The sequence below is a fragment of the Triturus cristatus genome, chromosome 2_1, assembly GCF_964204655.1.
Source record: "Triturus cristatus chromosome 2_1, aTriCri1.1, whole genome shotgun sequence".
Lineage (NCBI taxonomy): Eukaryota > Metazoa > Chordata > Amphibia > Caudata > Salamandridae > Triturus > Triturus cristatus.
This window is the reverse complement of record NC_140581.1, coordinates 905813670-905833827: the sequence shown is the minus strand read 5'-3', so window position 1 is coordinate 905833827 and position 20158 is coordinate 905813670. Positions and strand designations below refer to the sequence as shown.

At 39.1% G+C, this 20158-nt stretch overlaps 1 protein-coding gene across 2 annotated transcripts in view; it reads left to right on the top strand.

Moving 5' to 3' along the window:
* IDNK (IDNK gluconokinase) overlaps nucleotides 1-20158 on the top strand; it is a 152804-nt gene that overhangs the window by 118880 nt on the left and 13766 nt on the right. The gene's annotated exons all lie outside the window — the stretch shown is intronic.

Below are 20158 nucleotides of genomic sequence, written 5' to 3'. Positions count from 1 at the left end.
TCATCTCCATCTACTGCCAGAAAGGTCACCCAATAATAAAACACTTCAAAGTGGTGAGCTGGATTAGCCCCTACCACAAAACTGAGTGAGATACCCGCGTCGGGCACTCCAAAAGTAGTCAAATGACGACGGAGCGCCCTATGGCTATGTGCCGTAATAGCTACCTCAGCCCTATTGAGTAGAAAAGAACAACTACTTATGGCGTGGCAGCGCAATAGGGTAGTAATTCAAAAGAACCATAAAACCATTTAATGTATCAAGCTTGAAATGAAATCTATAAAAACGTCAATATAGGTAGGTTATGCCGTCACAGCTGTTTACCGGAAAACAGAAGCGAGGGTATCATGGACAAGCACAAGTACTACTAAAGTGCCTCGTAAATCAGAACCAGACCAAACGTTAGGTGCGCCATGTTGCAGGGATTCTGCACATACACAGAACTATGCGCAGGAAACCAGGACCTCAGTGTGCAGTGGTGTACCAAAATACCCACCTCGGTGCCCAGAACCCAGATCCAAATAGCTAGTGTCTCATTTGTTCTCCATGCTACAGTGAAGCTACCAATGATTAGACATCCTAGAACATGCTACTCCGTCCCTCTCAGGATACGTGGGAACAAGAACACTCTTTCCTTCAAACTCTCGTACTTGTCCACAATATGAGTAAATAGAGTCAAGGAATAGTTTAAAATGTTTATTTTAACTAACGTGCTCTATAATGCAGTACACTAGCCAATACTAGCAGAAATATGCATAAGATCAAACAAATCAGCATTGTTACAATTCCATATAGAACAAAAGGGGAAATCATATTATAATGATGGTGGAAAGAGGACTATAGCGTCTTGCCACCCTCCCAGTGCTAGAAGCTAGTTTATTATAATTATGGAAGACCTCAAGGCTTTGTCAGGGGGACCCCATACCTCCGAGTTCAGATGCAGGAATTTACATTACCGGACGAGCACAGCTCTTCTATCCTGGAAAGCGTTTCTCCAAGTGCAGTAACATGCATGCAATGCAATATTAAAAGCACCAGATTTCCAGGTTTGCAGCTGTGTTCTATGACATGGCTAGGGACGTGAGACTGACCAAAGCAAATCAACAGAGCTCATTGTTTTTCGACCTTGAACACGCTGTACAGACAAGGAGCAGAGTGTTCAACTAAATATGGGAAATGCAGACAGTTCTCATGTGAAAGCGAGCAAGCAAAGTGTTTACGAGAAATGTGGCATGTAGTAACATGAGCAAAAGCGGCAAAATGGCGGCCAAGCATATACTAACTTATGCTAACTTAGCAATGTCCGCAGGTGTGTCCATATCCTCACTACATTCCATTCGAAGATACAATGTCCTAAATCCAGCAACACTGCCTCCAATTCCAGAAAATAATTGTGAAGACAGGGAAGATGAAACTGATCATGAGTTGGAGCATGATTGTATACAAATGACTGTATTATAAACAAAATCGTGAGCAGACCTAAAAGAAAATCTAATGGAATTGACAGATCTGACATTGTTTGTTGATGGTTCTTAAGTAAGGCCAGTAGGGAGGATTAAAATCTATCTATGCAGTATGTTCTGACGAGAGACACTTGAAGCATTCTCCCTACCAAACATGATAATAGCGCAAGTGGCGGAATTAATTGCCTTGACAAGAGCTTGCTGCTTATCAGAAAATTTGAAAGTGACAATCTATACAGATAGCCAGTATGGTTTGGTGTTCACAATTATGGTAGCACAAATGGAATTTACTACATCCCTGGGAGCTCCAATAAAGAATAGCATGAATATATTGGATTTTGGGGATGCAATTCAGAAAGCAAAAGAAGTGGCCATTATTAGGTGCTTAGCCCATAAAACTGGCAAAGACATGGCACAATGGGAAATAGATATACAGATCAGATGGCAAGATACAGTACTTTACAAGAAAAATCAAGTGTTCAGAAGATTGACAATTATGATTTTACCACTGATATAAATAATGTAACTTGTTTCTTTATGTGTTAAATGCAGACATCTTTGAGTGAACTAAGAGATCTTCAAGAAGATGCTCCTCAAAAAGAGAAAAGAAAGTGGGAGAAAGTAGGCTATACAAATAATTATCAGAATTTGTATGGAAATTCAGAACAAAGTATGCCTTGTCAAATTCAATATTGTAGCCCATGTTTAAATACTTGCATAATCAAACTCATAGAGAGATAGTTTTGGTGAGGATCTTTAAGAAAATGTGGGAAAACAGAGAATTTCAACATGTTGGTGAATAAGTGTGTGGCTGTTGTTTGACATGCCATTTATATAATCAGGGGAAGAGAACTGTTACAGCTATGAATCACGTTGGCAAATCCTAAGGCCCATTTATGAGATTGCAGGCAGACTTTATTGAGATGCCACATTATAATAGCTTGAATATATCTTGGTAATTACCTGCCTATTCTACAAATGATGCATTTCCCACAAGGAGAGCGGATAGCCTTACAGTTGCCAAATTGTTGTTGAGGGAGTTGATACCTAGAATTGGCCTCTTGACTTCCTTGGAGACTGATCGTGGTGCACACTTCAAAGGTAATCTGTACAGTTTCTGTGATCAAGCAGAGATTTCATTGTAGCTACCGACCACAATCCTCAGGCACATTGGAGCGTACAAATGGCACACACAATAATAAACAGGCCAACGTTTGTGCTGCAACTGATCTCAGATGGCCTAATGCTCGTCCTCTTGTTTTGATGAATATGAGCAGTACACCAGACAGAGAGACTGATTTATCCCCTCACGAGATAGTGATAGGTAGGGCAATGAAACTTGCACATGTACTCTCAGTTGCACTAGTTAAAATAACTGGTGACATTATTCTGGATTTTTTAAAAGGTCTGGCTGATATGGTGAAATCTGTCTCCCATCAGGTGAATGTGACAACAGAGGGCTATAAAGACACACCCTGCTGTGGGCTGAATGCTGGCGATTGGGTGGTAATTCAAAAACATGTGCATAAAGGCTGTCTTGACGAAAGAAGACGAGGGCATTTCCAAATAATTTTGATTACAAATAATGCAGTCAAGCGTGCAGGTCTGCCTCAGTGGATCCACTCTGCGTACATGGACAGAGTAAGAGTAACTGAAACGGGATGAGGCAAATGTTCAAAGTATACAGTCTGCTCAAAATCAATGTCAAAGTAAAGCTCAAGTTTGCAGCGTGAATCCAGAGGGAGGCCTAAGCATTAACTACCCCAAATAGCCAAAAAAGGGTTCAGCTCTGAGGGGGGTGGGTGAAACCTCAGCAGTTAAGAGGTTATAATAAGTATCAAAATATAATCAGAGGGGGAGGTTGTAGAAGCCAGGTTTTCTTTTTAATATGTGTAATTTAGGGTGACAAATTATTTGTGTAAATGAGTGATTTTAATGATGTGTATGGTCATAACCGATAATCTAATGACGTACATAAAACAACTTGATTATTTTACTTAGAAGTGTGATTAATAATGTACTGTAGTTAGGCCTCATTTTTATGTAAAGATAATGGTTTGTCCTGCGCACACCTAGTTTTTTTTAACAGATTCAAGCCTAAATCTAATTTTAATCCTATGTTTAGTCTGGGCATGCTGGGGGGGTAGGAGGTAGCTACCCTCCCTTGTGTGAAAATCAACAAAATACTTCAAGTGTGTCTGATCACTTGACCCTACCCATGTTGCAAACAATAATTTGCCAAATGTATGCCCACAAGATTTTAGAAACTTTCATGCATTTTCACATAATTTTAATACATCATGCCTTACGTGAAAAAATATTTTCAAAAGAATATCATCAAAAATTCTTTACACAAAAAAAATACATAAGATGTTTAAACCAGTGTTCATTTGGTCTTTACATTTTCTTCTCGACAAAAACTACAATGATTTTAACAATTATGACTGAACATTCTTATAATTCATTTGTCGTTTATCCCAATGCATTTCGGTATGCAGGATCCCTTCTTCAGGGGAACTGTTGAAATAAAACATAATAAAACATAGATGTTTTTTCTTGATCTCTGTAGCGCAACAAATAGTGGAGTAAATCACATATGACTGTCTCACAAGAATCATATATATATATGAGTTAAACGGTACTGACTGGTTATATAGCAAGTCTTCATCAAAACGAGACACCCAGTGCGTGATTAGAAGAAAAATATCACAACAAAAATGCCACTTACCAACAATGAATTGAGCCGAGAATCACTGCGTGAATCACTTGCAATGATAAGCCTGACAAATTACCTTAGAAGCAATGAAGTCAAACTGAAATGTTTATGCGTTGCATAATAAAAACTCCGCTGGTCCTCCCCAAGAGAGATCACTGTAAAATAATAGGGGTACGCTATAAAAAAACGAAAGTGAAACAAGCCTAGAATTGTAACAAAAACAACTACATCTGAGTGCATTTACCAGTCAACTATTGTGTGTATCTTGGCGATGAACCACTTCCAAAAACGTAAACATCTGATATGCTACAATTAGCCCGATGTCAGCTGAAAAACAATAATCACTGATCCAGTGAGGATGTTCATAAGAACTCAACGACACAATTTAATCTCAAACAATTAGCATGCAAAGATGTTTTACCTTGATCACATGAAGATGAGCAGTTCACAAAAATGCTGAAGTCGAAAGAGAACATTTCAACGAGCACACGCTACACACCCATATATCAGGCAGAATGTTCAGTCATATTTGTTAAAATCATTGTAGTTTTTGTTGATAAGAAATTGTATAGACCAAATGAACATTGGTTTAAACATCTTATGTATTTTTTTTGTCTAAAGAATTTTTGATGATATTCTTTTGAAAATATTTTTTCACGTAAAGCATGATGTATTAAAATTATGTGAAAATGCATGAAAGTTTCTAAAATCTTATGGGCATACATTTGGCAAATTATTGTTTGCAACACGCAATGCGGGCAGGGTCAAGTGATCAGACACACTTGAAGTTTTTTGTTCATTTTTATGTGAGACATTTTATTTCAAATGAATTCAGTTTCTGGTGTTCTGTTCTTCTTGCTCCTACTCATTTCCACCCTCTATCAAGTCTTCAACCAGATCTAGACTTGTCAAAATTCTACTAAGGTCCAGATCCCTCAGAAAAATCTTATCTTACAAAAAATAGAGAGACGTGTCCCTTGTGGACATTTCTGCCTATCCAGTACATGATGGAATTGTTTTGGAAAAGGTCCAATATGACATTTTTGGTCCTACAGAAACTTTGCAGATTGCTTATATATTTAAGGTCGGAATGGGTGATGTGATTACCCCTGGTTATATGTCTGATGATTGCAATGTTAAGACTGTTTCTTCAGTGCTCGCAGAACTTGAATATTGCACTGTATTTGAAAGTTAAGCTCTGTACCTAAATTCTGCTAATTATGGAGAAATGTTTTGTTACCATCACCATGCATATGATTATTTACACAGAGCTAGTGTTCCATGCACTATTTTCAATTATACACAATGTGAACATTCCTTGACTCCCCCAGTGGATAGTTCTAAAACATATATGGACAAATGTTCATATTTTCCTTACACCCTGTGTCCTTTCATTTTAAATTAACACCTTCTCAAGCACAGAAAAATATGTTTACCGACACAGAATTAATTTATTCAGATACATTTGTCTTACAGCGTTAAAAAGTTGATTATTGGAACAATACCATTGATTTAAAATCAATTTGGGGCAAAAGACTGGCAAGTGCAGGGAATGGATACTTTATTCAGAGCCTGCTTGATTCCAAAACAAATGATTTTCTTAAATAAGACAGTTGAGCAGACAACTTGCTTGGGTCTTGCCAAAATGGAAAAAATGAACTTGTCCAGTATTCCTTCAATTGTCTGCTTTGAAAATTGGTAACACGTATTAAAAGACACAGAGAAACAGCTCAATAACATGGTAAAATATGGTACGTTCAACTCAACACTTTCAGGTTTTGAGGGGTAGTCATTGTGGCCAGTGGACACAAATGGTTGTCATGCACATTTTTTAAGCTATACACATGGTTTTAAAGCTATCAGACTAGACCCTCGTTATATCTCCACATTCGGGGATTATTACAATTTATACCATAAGAAAGTTATGTCAAAGTGGCTTGAAAATTCTAATTTGCAGGATAAGAGCATCTTTCTCTCCTATCAGAAGACATGGACTTGCAAAATTTCTTGTTGGGTCCTAGGTCTCCACTTTCTAAAATATTTTTTTATGCTACCTCTAATGAGATTTGGAAAGTTACACAACTGGAAGCTGCTACACGTTTCAGGCAAATTAACCAGGAAACTTTAGAAAAAGCACTTGCTGTTGTTTATAATGGAATGAATACATTGTCAACTCGTATTTACAATTTGAATAGCATTGTGTAATCTGCAGTTGACATGATACAAAATGACATGTCTACTTTATACCATGGGCAGACTCAGTTTAGGTGAATTATACAGTTAGGGTCGACACTGCAGGTTTTATAATCTCGCCACAGGCTTCAATTCCACAGACCTATTTTTGATGTTTAGTCCAACATGAAGGCAACAATTAATGGCTAAAAAAGACACTACATATACAATGTGAAACATACACAAATTAGAACAGCTGCCTTTCACAATAGCAGAAACACCACCAGTTTTGTGGTTAATACATGGCGTGATCTCACTCTCAATTTTAAATACTTTACGAAAGATTTCCCAATAAAACCAAAGAAAGTGGCTAGGTTAGAGTTGTGCAAAAACTATGTTTACAATGTACCCTGTAATGTATCCGTGGCAGTGCTTCAAGAACCAGACAGTGCCACATAAACCCTTCCAAAAATTTGAGGACAGAAATGCCTAAAACAGAAGTCTCAAAACAGTCCTGAGTTTCAATTCAATTAAAAGTGGGTAGTCCACACAATGTAATTGTTGCAATTCCGTCTTAATTTTCAAATTTCCTATAAGTCCATTTGAATACAACGCCAACTTGCAGCCAACACAAATTTTGTCCTACGGTAATTCAACCATTGACTTCATCAGAGCCCTTAATGTAAATCAGGGTAAGTCTTCAAATATATAGCAATATGTATCCTTCATTCCTAAATGCATTAAGTATCTGGTAGACACCAAACACGTGTTTTATCCTACGGTAATTCAACCGTTGACCTCATCTGGGTTACAAAAACAAAAATTTTTTGGGGATTACAGATTTATGAATACTCTTTTTCTCTGATACTTCACCCGAGTGAGTATTAGTATTCATTCATAAGGTGGCAGGCGCTCAAGTCATTTTCAAGACTGTTGTACAGGATACTGTGATCCTTATGGGAAAACGTGATCCACAATGACAACCAAAGTTGTTTTTGTGATTGATTTGAGACTAGTTAAGATGTGGTCAGTAAAAATCATAGTAAGCTCCTAAATAGCATAGAATCCACGAGTAAAGGTAAGATACCAACATTTTATATATATATCTCTCTATATCTCATGTGACCTAACTTATTTAGGTTATTTTTTAGTTGGATCCACCATAAGCAAAAACCTGTGACAAGGCCTGTTCCATACACACTTACCTCATAATGTAAATCTAGGTAAGTCTTCAAATATATATGGCAATATGTATCCTTCATTCCTAAATGCTAAAAATTCAAAGAATGTCATCAGTAAATGCCGCGTTATAATTCAAAATAATTTATAAGAACTCCAAATAGGTTCTTACCAGTAAGTATCTGGTAACCACCAAATATTTCTCATGGCCCGTCACTTTTTCATATTAACATCTATGACCTGTGTCCAAAGCATATGTTGTTTCTGTAAAAAAATGAATAGACCAAATATCAAAATTCCCCTCCACGTACATAAATATATCAGATAAAATATGGTTGAGGTGCAGTATAAAATAAAGTAACCTATGAAAGCGGTAAATTATACCCATATTTGCCACAAAAGAAGCCTCGTTTAATGGGCACTAAGCAGGACAATCAGTTTCATAGCATATGCTGTAATGCTCTCAAGATCTCCAATCTATGGTGTAAACACCCCGAGATTCAGGCTGTGTATCTGACTATATATGTCACTCCAAAATCCAAAACTGGTCACAAGACCTCTGATTTCAAACCTCCCTATACCAAAATACAAGCTCAGACACCCCTACAACAAATCCTAGAATCAGAACTCCCTATAATTTTAACTGTATACATGTTGCGAATGGCAAAATCCCCGTTCATGCAGTGTCGGCGTGCAACATCGGCCCCCATCTTTGAATGGCAATTTATACTCTTACGAGGTAGGCAGAATAGAAAACAGACTAGTCATCTCTTGTTCTTCTTCAGCAGTGCCATCTTGAAATGGCATACCTTACCTCCCAACTGATAATTACGGAAAGAAGGCACCTCTCATATATTTAATAATACGATAAATTACTGGTTAAAACCGATATCCCTGTACAAAGACACAATATTGTGACTACAACAATGTCTGTGTCTCGTATCTCTTAAACTATACTAAGGAAGGACGGACTACATTGACCATATGCCTCCACACTTTCTATCAGTGTTGGCATGCTTATCTGCACCATCTTAGAGTAGCAATTTATTCTTATTACAGGGTAAAAGGTAGGATATAAATCAAATAGTAATCTCTATCTCTCTTGTGACGCCATCTTAAAATGGCATATATTGCCTCAAACAATATCCCAATGTGAAATTACCTTATATCCCTTAGTAATGCAATGCTATACCTACTGAACCTATTATTACTATATATTGAAACAATTGTATTGAAATATTACTCATAATAAAATTCAATCACTCACGTATTTCTGATTATATAATTTAAGTTAATTGCAAAACCATTATGACTTACTATCTCTATCCATGTCAAAATAGTGATTTCCTATATATGAACCATATATGTGGTCAATGTATCTGTTGTACATAAATAACATGAACCAAGATCAACACATTATTACATTTAGCTTCTCCTTACACAGAAAAACTAAGTATCATATTATAAAACAAGTGTAGTAATATGCACACGATCCATCCTTATAATTTAAGAAATACAAAGTATACGTAAACAATTAAGTCTAGTGTTAGACATATCATCGAAAACCGCATATTTTACCATCAGAACTGTAATATATCATAAAACCACATGAAAGCCGTCCAGAGCTCTAAATTCACGAGAGATAGACTCCCAAGTACTCTCTAGTTCTAATCACCAGAGAAACTTCAAAGTGATATCTAAGTACTAAGTTCTAACTCTTAAATCCCATACATTTTATAGTTTAGTCCCATTTACAGCCAGTCTTAAATCAGCAAGAGGAAATAAGGTTTAGCTGTGAGGTAATGAATTGGGGTGCGTATTAGTCATCAATGGGGTCCCAATAAACATTATAAATATTATGTGCCTAGAAAATATTGACGTTTGTGATCAAAGTTCAGTCCTAGTTCCACTGCATGCAATCTCATTATCCAATGTGCTTCACATTGACGCTACCTCAACTCTCGGTTGCCACCTCTCTCATCCTTCTGTGTTAATTCTATCCCATGAAACCTAAAGCTCAGATGTGTATCTTGAGCCTCACGATCTTTTGCATGGGAAGCAATAGGATATCTGTCGTCACATCGTTTTAATGCGCTGAAATGTTCAGAAATGAAATCTTTAAGAAACCTAATAGTGGGAAATTGACCAGGAAAATTTAGGAAAAGCACTTGCTGTTGTATTTGATGGAATGAATACGTTGTCAACTCGTATTTACAATTTGAATAGCATTGTGTCATTATACAAAATGACAAGTCAACATTATACCATGGACAGAGTCATTTCAGGTGAATTATACAGTTAGGGTCAACACTACAGTTTTTAAAATCTCGCCACGGACTTTAATTCCACAGACCTATTTTTGCTGTTTATTCTAACAAGAAGGCAACAATTAATGGCTAAAAAAGACTCTACATATACAATGTGAAACAGAAAAGTTAGAACCGCTGCCTTTCACAGAAGCAGAAACATGTCAGTTGTGTGGTTAATACATGGCGTGATCTCGTTCTCAATTTTAAATACTGTATGAATCATTTCCCAATAAGTAGATATGAGTTTTTAGGAGAGAGTTTTGTCTACAAAGTTTGGTCTTTACCTTTCGATTACAAATTAGTCAGTGGGGAATTGGAAGTCTTTCTAAGTGGAAATGGATGCAACTCTTTGCTCGTCCAATCACTCGTTTGTTAAGATGTGAAACTTTTTGGAGCATGTAACATTTCAAAAGCTAGTGTAGCATGTTACTTTAAGGGGATGCCAGCTTCTTCGATTCATCCCGTCATTAGATTACTTTCAAACTGACGTTTTTTGATGTTGAACGATCAAAGTTGCTTTGGGATGCGAGCAGGTGTCCCATATATAGTTTCGGTCTCTCAGATAGTTACAGGTTGCAATTCTGTGCTGTTCTCTCCAACTCAAAGTGTTATGACGACTGACTTATGGCCTTCCATTACAACCTTGAAGGTTAATTTTGACAAGCTGAGCAGACTAAAGACTTTGTTTCAAAAGGACGTGGTACTTATATCTGCCCAAGAGACCTTTAACTTACAAGTAGCTATGTCATCTTCAGAAATACAATAGCTACTAAGCACAACATTTCCTCACCATTTTGGAGAACTTGTGCAATGAATATTTAATGCTTCCAACAACACTGTTGTGGAGCATTTCTTTGAAGCGATTGGGTCTGGTTTAGTCAGCACTCAGGGCATTATTTATGAGGCCTTGCAACACTTTTGCGCCGCCGGTGCGTCACTTTTTGTGATGCACCGATGGCGTAAAAAATGTACGATGTTGGTCCCTATTTACAAAGTGATGCATCAAGGCAGATGTGTCACTTTGTAAACGCCTACACCACATTATACCTGCACCAGGTATAATGTATGCAGGGTGGGCGTTACCCTGCAAAAAGCCTCGTAGATGTGGCGCATTGAAATCTATGAGATTTCAGTGCGCCACTTCCAGGATGCCATTGTGTCAATATCTTATGCCTCACAGCAGGCATAAGACTGACGCAGTGCTATAATCATAGCCCTCCCCCCTGCATTGCTGGAGTTGTGTCACGCTTCTGACACAACTCCAGCAATGCATCAGTTTTGCCCCGACAGGTATGTCAGTAATACTGACGTACCTGTCATTCCTTGTGTCATATGGTAAATATGACACATCCATCATGTTGCATAGAGGGTGCTTTGAAAACTGTTGCATCGTTGTTTTCAGGCAGCGATGCAACAGTTTTCATAAATAAGGCCCTCAATATTTTCAAAATGTTTGCAGGCATACCCCTTGTGTTATTCCTAATTTGTGGTATTTTGGTCCTATTTTTGCTAATCCACAATTGATGTTCCATGTCCTGGCCAAACTGTGATGGATCTACAGCACGTCCAACTGTATTGTGAACACATGATACAGTTTTTGGAGTATCTGTGCTTCGGAAACTAAATAGTGACTGGTTCCTGACATTTTAACGAATGTGGTTTACCTGCGTGCAACCTGTATTTCATTGTCTGTGGTGCCCTTTCGAGTGGATAGCTGCCTTTCAATGCAATTGGTACAATCTATGGACATCAACCTATTGATGCGTACCATAAAGACACATGTTTAAAGTTGTCCCATGAACTTACCATTGTTTCTGGGAGCCTTTTATGAGCCTTCTCCTTTCATGATGGATCCTGGCGCTCCAAATGCGGGTGCACTGCAAGATAATATACCTTCAACATTGGCTGAAGGTGCTGACCACGTGTGTTTACTGGCTCTTATAAATGCGGCCATTCTGGAAATATCGTCTGAGGATGAACAATCCATTTTGATTAGTTTAACATGGATGACATTTTGGGAGTCTCCTGAATCTTAATTTGGTCATTCGTTTCAAATTAGTGATATTGTTTTTATCTTCTTATGTAACCTTTTAAAATTGGTCTATTTTCTAGTATGCTTGGTTTGTGAAAATGTGTGTGCTTTATTTTTAGACTAGTTCTATGTAGAAGCTGAGACTTTTCATGGTCAAGGGGAGGGTATTGTGATGCCCTCTTGAGCCCACTTTGGTTCTCCCTTTAGTTTCATTCTTTACATATATTAGTAGACTTCGTTTTAGCTAGATTATTTGTATATTTGCTTGCATGATATTCTTCTGCGAAGGCTCTGTATGTGCCACATGTTGCCTGTTTCTGGGAAGCCTTTCATGCTGAATTATCTGTGCTCTCGTTCAAGGCTAGGAATAGTACAAGAGATCCTAGTGCTTACGATTGTCCACTCAGAGATACATCATTACATCAGAGCTGCATGTCTAACACAGTAGGGGTTTTATCATATAGACACTGCATTGCCCTCTTAGAGGTCAGAGGGGCATTCCAGCCACAACGGTCCTGGAACAAATACAGTTTTTCAATATGCAACTTTGCAAATGCTGATCTTCCATGATGATTCTGCAGAGGGGGAATTCCCAACTCGACAACAGACCAAGTCACTCAGGTATGGGGTCTCAGGCTGTCCTAAGATATCGGGCAGATGGTACCCCTACTATGTTCTCAGATTAGAGAATGAACTAGATAGGAATACAAAGACATACATCTATATAGAATAGCTCTGTCATGGTTGCATTGTTAATTCTGTTCACCATTTTCGTAATGCTGGTTACATTGCTTTGTTTCATCTGCCTAATAATTGCAGCTCATTCTTTCTATGCAAGATTACGATTGTTTCAATAAATGTTTCAAAAACTTTCATTCTTATCTTCCTTGTGTTTATCGTGGCATGCGTAAGTATCCAACGAAAGGGGTAAGAGCTGCTTCAACGATTCTCCTGGGGATCAGAGGGCCATGTTCAAGGTTGCCAAATTACCTTTCACCCTGGGTAGTTTAGGGCCATGGGTGAGGCACTATGAGCTTGCTACGAATTAGGCCAATAGTCTCTGATGGTGTGGAGGATTCAGTCCCTGTATTCAGATGTCCTGTTGTCCAGGTACGCAGTCCTATATTTTCTAAGTTGAAACTGTAAGTAAGTAATGACTTTATTCGATTGTAATCTTTACAATCATAAAAGCACAATTCATAAACATATAAACATATTTCATGAACAATTTAAAAACAAGCTATCCAATTCGTATATAAGACGTATAGTTTGTGTAAACATTATAAAACAAGAGCAACAGGCAGAATAGACAAGTTAAGAATATAAATAATTATACAGAGTTAAAGGTTAAAAAATTCAACAATAATAACAGCGTGGTTATCCCTCCATACTTTTCCTGAAGATAATAGCTAATTTCAAGAAACTGCATACAAATAGGGTGCAGTCACAATTCAGGAGTTGAAGGAAATAAAGTGCTGGTTTGATCTGTGTAAATTTTAGTTTTTTTAAACAAGGCTTTAAATATAGCCTCCGAGGTACTGTATAATAGGAACAAGTAAATAAAAAGTGCGCCAAATCTTGCGGAGACTTCCCGTCGCAGCCGCAAGCAGGCAACACTTGGCCTCGATGGGCCCCTCTTGGTACCTCATCAACAATAATTCCCAAAGGGAAAGGGTCTAAGGGAAAAGTTTAATGACCAAAACAACAGTTCAAATCCCCTATATCCTTACATATGAAAAACACTAGTGAACTGGTGGTCGTGCAAAATGAGGAACTGAACATAAAGAAACTAGAACAGACCAAGTATAGAGTGTTACTATGATCAACTGATCTAAGTGTTGCTAATAGAGATAGAACATTGAACTCTAGATACGGATTCCCATCAACTGCCAAGGGAGGCCAGTGTCATCACTTGGTAATCCTTCCATCTTGTTACTACTCCTCCAAACCAAGAGGCAGATGTAGTAGCCAAGATCAGAGTAGAGTACAAGTTGGAGAGAGAAATCGACCAAGAGTGGCCATATGTATTTCTATTGATGGATACTATGTGTAGTAAGTGCAGTGCAAGTGAAAATTTAAAAAGGGAGTTGGACAGAAGAAACTATGTTTAATGAATATCTCTGTACCAATCCTATTTAAAAGGCGTGTAGCGGCAACTTTCAACTAATAGGTTGCGTCATGTAGGGGTCGACTAGTTTCAGCCAGATGGGAATGTGTTCCCGGCTTTCTTCAGGACCGATACATAATTGCTACTGCAAGTGATTAAGAAAAACAAGAAAAAGTGACAAGTTGTCCAACAATACAACCTGGTACCTATCGACCTCACGGCAAGTAGGGTGTATTTCACTCCTGTTGAAAGAAAATACAAACGATAGGTTGTGTTCTGTTTCAATGTTCCTCATTGTATACAAAGTTAGAAAATAAATCTCATAACAGTACCAACCAGTGTATCATCTATGAGAAAAAACGCCAACTCACCTTACTTGCGTGAGCGTCAGACCTCACCTCACCCGGTTACAACTCAGGTAATTGAGACCCCGCCCTGTAAGTATGAATCATGTAGGGCGAATTATTCAACAAACCAAAGGTAGTGTTAAAAATTGTTTAGCAATTGTTAAAATGCGGTTTAGGGACAGAATCCCAGTCATGTGTCCAGTAAGAATAAATCACCAGGAGTATTAAGTGTGTATCGCAATAATCGGTATTTTATTACAGCTGTTAAGATAAAAAGAACCGATTAACTATGAAAATGGCACACTCACAGCGTGTACAGCAGAACCCCAAAGGTAGTTAATAGGGGTTATTTTGTCGGCAGCGTGTGCCTATATGTATATGAATACTTCAGTATTAAGGTCTAATGTAGAGTTTCAAGCGTATCAGACTGTGTAACTAGCCGGTCACTACTTAGTATGGCACACACGATTCGGAATCTCTCCGGCCGACTAAGTATGGTTTAGACCTGTCTCTAACAGGAGGAAAGCAAAATCTATTTTATCGTTTCGCAATGTCTATCGCGTCAATTTGTATAAATCCCCGGTGTGGCTGTAAGTAAACCGGGGGCAGACAGCGTAACAAAGCTACTTTGGAAATCGCCCTTTGTTTAGGAAAAAATACCTGGGAGCATGTCTTAATAGCTACATTAAAAACCCAGAGTCAAACGAAGATAAAAGCGCATGCAAGCAGTCAAACTCACCTCTCCGTCGGTGCCTCGGTCCTTCCTGTGTTTGTGGGAGGTACCGAGGCTTTGTGTGACGAGAGTATAAAGCGTGAGTGAGTCATGTGACGCTTCACGCTACGTTTTGCAAATGACTCGGGGTGATGACGATGGAGAACTACAAGATGACGTCACTGAACCCAGAAATGGTAGTTCTTACACATTCATGTGGATGTATGATATGCGGGTGGATTGGCAACAAGTGTAAACGCTTGAGAAAGGGACACAATCAATGTGTCCGTTGCACTACTAGATATTACGAGTATAATGCTAAGAAATCCAGGAATCAAGACAAAAAATCCCCAAGACAATTCCTATATTACGCAGAACAGGTAATACACCTTGTCGGGGAAATGTTAAACTCGTAGTGATCTCTTTATCAAATCATGGGTCAGAGTCCGACCCTTTACAGAAGAGTCCATGGAATAGAATCATTCAGGCCTTTTGTGTCACTTTGGAGTTTAAAAACCCAGCGTTGCTCTTTAGTGAATAAGAATTTAGCCTTATCACTATTGTGGGACGGTATGAATGGTTTCTCCAAGACAGTCCAGGAGAAATCGTCTGCCTGATGATTAAGCTCCACAAAGTGTCTGGTGAGTCTCGTATTCTCTTTCCTGCATCTGAAAGTGCTTTTATGTTCGAGCATCCTTGTTTTAACCTTACGCGTCGTCATGCCAACATACTTCAGATGGCATGGACATTGTAATAGATAGATAAGGTTATCACTATTGCAGTTGGAGTAATTCTTCTGTATCCAAGATCTGGTCAAGCCTAGATCTAAAGTTTTGGTATGTTTGGTTTGTGGGCATACTGTACAGTTACCGCACGGGAAGTGACCCTGGACTGGTGGAAGGTTCCAAAGGGTGCCTACTCTCCTTGGTTCTAGTTCCCTAGTGCGTGTATGTACTAATCTATCCCTCAAGTTGGATCCTCGTTTGAAGGCAAAGAGTGGTAGTGGAATGTTAGTCTTTGAGGTATTCAAAAAACGCCAATTCTTCCGAATGCATTTCTGAATGCCATTAGATAGAGTACTGAAGGTGTTCACAAAGGTTAAACGACCTGATGGTGGTTTTTCTATCTTCTTCTCTAACAGAGCCTCTCGATGATTGTTGAGAGCGCGTTTGCGGGCATTCTTGACCAGCCTCTTAGGATAGAGTCTTGCTGAAAGTTGATCAGTTAAGACATTCGCATGATGTTTGTAAAGATCAGTTGATGAGCAATTACGTCTCAAGCGTAAAAATTGGCCATATGGCAGATTGTCGCGCAATGCCTTAGGATGCTGACTATCATAACGAAGCAGCGAATTGCGAGCCATAGGTTTGCGATATAGCTCACTGCCCAATCCTGTGCTTGTTGCAAAAATGGACAAATCGAGAAAGGCTATCGTAGATGGGTGCATCTCTAGAGTGAACTTCAAAAATGTATTCTGTGTATTTAGCCATTCCTGAAATTGCCTGACCGATTCTTGATCGCCCCGCCAGATCACGAGGATATCATCGATGTACCTCTTCCAGAGTCTGATAGACTCATGGAAGGGATTCACTTCGTTGAGGACGTGGTTCTGTTCAAATTTATGCATGTAGAGATTAGCTAGAGACGGTGCAAAAATACTACCCATGCTCGTACCTGAGACTTGTAAAAAGATCTTGTCCTCAAATTTAAAGAAATTCTCCTTCATGGCCATGCGTGCCAGGTCCATGATGAAGTTGACCGGAGTGATGGAATTGAGTTCTGTTTCTCTCAGAATAGAAGCAATTGTATCTAACGTTTCATCTTGTGGAATAGAGGTGTAGAGTGATTCTACATCAAATGAAACAAGTAGATCTAGACTCGGGTCAAAATCCACAGTAGGGAGCAGACGTAGTACGTCTTTCGTGTCCTGGAGATAAGTAGGCATCAAACACACCAGTGGTCTAAGGAAGAAATCTACAAATGTAGATAAAGGTTCAAGCAGAGAGCCAATCCCGGAGATGATGGGTCTTCCGGGAGGTGGTCTCTGCAGCTTGTGTATCTTGGGAAGTATATAGAAGTATGGCATGACCGGATGAGTAGTTAGTAAAAAATCTTTTTCATGAGGTGTAATCCATCCTTCATTGAAAGCTTCCTCTACCTTGTTGGTGATGATTCTACTGATCCTTTCTGTAGGATCTTCCTTCAGTAGTCGATAGAACCTCTTGTCATCTAGTTGTCTCAAGCACTCAGTGCGATATACTTTGGTGTCTAAAATCACTATGGCACCGCCTTTATCTGCAGGTTTAATAATGATTTCTCTGTCCTCTGTTAATGCACGAAGTGCCAACTGTTCATTTCTAGGTAGATTGCTATAACCCCCTCTGTTATTTTGACACAGGGTATTGACTTCATCAAGAACTGCTCTCTCAAAAGCAAGTACCTGGGGCGGGATAGCATGTGTAGGTGGATTGAAGGTCGAGTGTTTTTTCAGACCAGTATTGATGTTGCCTGTTGAGGGCTCAATCTGTTCTTTGTCTTTAAAAAAATGATGAAGGCGAACCTTCCGAAAAAATTTGCAAGTTCACATTGAACTTGGAAGTTGTCGCCTGTCGATGTTGTCACAAATCCAAGCCCTTTGTTCAAAACTGTAATCTCAGCCTGGGTGAGAATCTTGGTACTCAAATTCTCAATCAGGTCTCCTGTGGGTTCTGTTCGGATGTTGGAGGGTTCTGTTTGGACCTGCTCCGGGTGTTCATTTGAGGAGCAACTGGGGGTTGTTGATCGTTTCAATGAACTTGAGCTTGTCGGTTTCTCCTCCTGCCTCTTGTTCTGCCTGGGCCTACCCCTAAAAAAGACTGGTTGTTAAAGTCTTGTGGGTACATCTGATAGGCCGCATTAGGTGGTTGAAACTGCTGTAGGGGAAAGCCCCATGGAGTCGGAGGCCACCATTGTTGGAATTGCGGCATCGGGTACCCCCTCCAAGGGCGTCTCATACCTCTACCTCTAAATTGTTGTTTGCTAGTTGTGGGGGTATCTGGGTCACTCAAATCCTCTTCGGAACTACTCCCTGAGTAAGTTGACCCATATCTTTTGCCTTTTTTGTTAAATTCTGCTGGTGTATAACCCTTACTGGTATAGGGGTAGACTACTTCTAGTTTAAATTTGGCCAAGTCTTTTTTAAATTTATCAATCTTCGAAAGAAGAATGGTCTCTTTAAAGTCTTTATTCGATTTGTTTGCTTCATCTTGTTGTTTTTTAAACAGTGTGCTGGTAATAGTTGTTTTGATTTGTGCCTCGTTAATTTGAATCTCGACCAGGATAGCATCCGCTGCACGCTTGGCTGTGCTGATAATGAGAATCAGCCAATCGCGCGTGCAGCGCCATGCTATCAGTGACCAGTCCTTTAGAAATTTCTTATCTTGAAGAAATAGTCGAGGGACATTAGTCACGATCAGGCCTGGGGGTGCGCAGTTGCTGCGTAAATACTCTGCCATTATCGCACCATGGATGACCGTGCGTGAATGGGATTTCTTGAGAATCAAAATCTTGTCCCAATCTTCTATGTTGGGAGTTGTTGTGGAGGCAGAGAGGTTACCTAAAATACTAGGTGTATTATCTAGAATAGACTGATAGAATGAGTCATCGTACGTGAGTTCGCTGAATTCTGCCATGTCGTGGGTAGGCCAGAAGATATAATGTGGAAGAAAGCAGCGTGTCCGTGTGGCACAGTATAACAACTGTTCCTGGGAAGAGATATTCAAACTGGATCACGGCTAGAACAAATGAAAAACCGCTTAACAAAATTTATCACCTCAAGGTTGATACTTAGGTTAAAAAAGACCCGCAGCCATCAGCTGCTCAAGAACATCAACAATAATTCCCAAAGGGAAAGGGTCTAAGGGAAAAGTTTAATGACCAAAACAACAGTTCAAATCCCCTATATCCTTACATATGAAAAACACTAGTGAACTGGTGGTCGTGCAAAATGAGGAACTGAACATAAAGAAACTAGAACAGACCAAGTATAGAGTGTTACTATGATCAACTGATCTAAGTGTTGCTAATAGAGATAGAACATTGAACTCTAGATACGGATTCCCATCAACTGCCAAGGGAGGCCAGTGTCATCACTTGGTAATCCTTCCATCTTGTTACTACTCCTCCAAACCAAGAGGCAGATGTAGTAGCCAAGATCAGAGTAGAGTACAAGTTGGAGAGAGAAATCGACCAAGAGTGGCCATATGTATTTCTATTGATGGATACTATGTGTAGTAAGTGCAGTGCAAGTGAAAATTTAAAAAGGGAGTTGGACAGAAGAAACTATGTTTAATGAATATCTCTGTACCAATCCTATTTAAAAGGCGTGTAGCGGCAACTTTCAACTAATAGGTTGCGTCATATAGGGGTCGACTAGTTTCAGCCAGATGGGAATGTGTTCCCGGCTTTCTTCAGGACCGATACATAATTGCTACTGCAAGTGATTAAGAAAAACAAGAAAAAGTGACAAGTTGTCCAACAATACAACCTGGTACCTATCGACCTCACGGCAAGTAGGGTGTATTTCACTCCTGTTGAAAGAAAATACAAACGATAGGTTGTGTTCTGTTTCAATGTTCCTCATTGTATACAAAGTTAGAAAATAAATCTCATAACAGTACCAACCAGTGTATCATCTATGAGAAAAAACGCCAACTCACCTTACTTGCGTGAGCGTCAGACCTCACCTCACCCGGTTACAACTCAGGTAATTGAGACCCCGCCCTGTAAGTATGAATCATGTAGGGCGAATTATTCAACAAACCAAAGGTAGTGTTAAAAATTGTTTAGCAATTGTTAAAATGCGGTTTAGGGACAGAATCCCAGTCATGTGTCCAGTAAGAATAAATCACCAGGAGTATTAAGTGTGTATCGCAATAATCGGTATTTTATTACAGCTGTTAAGATAAAAAGAACCGATTAACTATGAAAATGGCACACTCACAGCGTGTACAGCAGAACCCCAAAGGTAGTTAATAGGGGTTATTTTGTCGGCAGCGTGTGCCTATATGTATATGAATACTTCAGTATTAAGGTCTAATGTAGAGTTTCAAGCGTATCAGACTGTGTAACTAGCCGGTCACTACT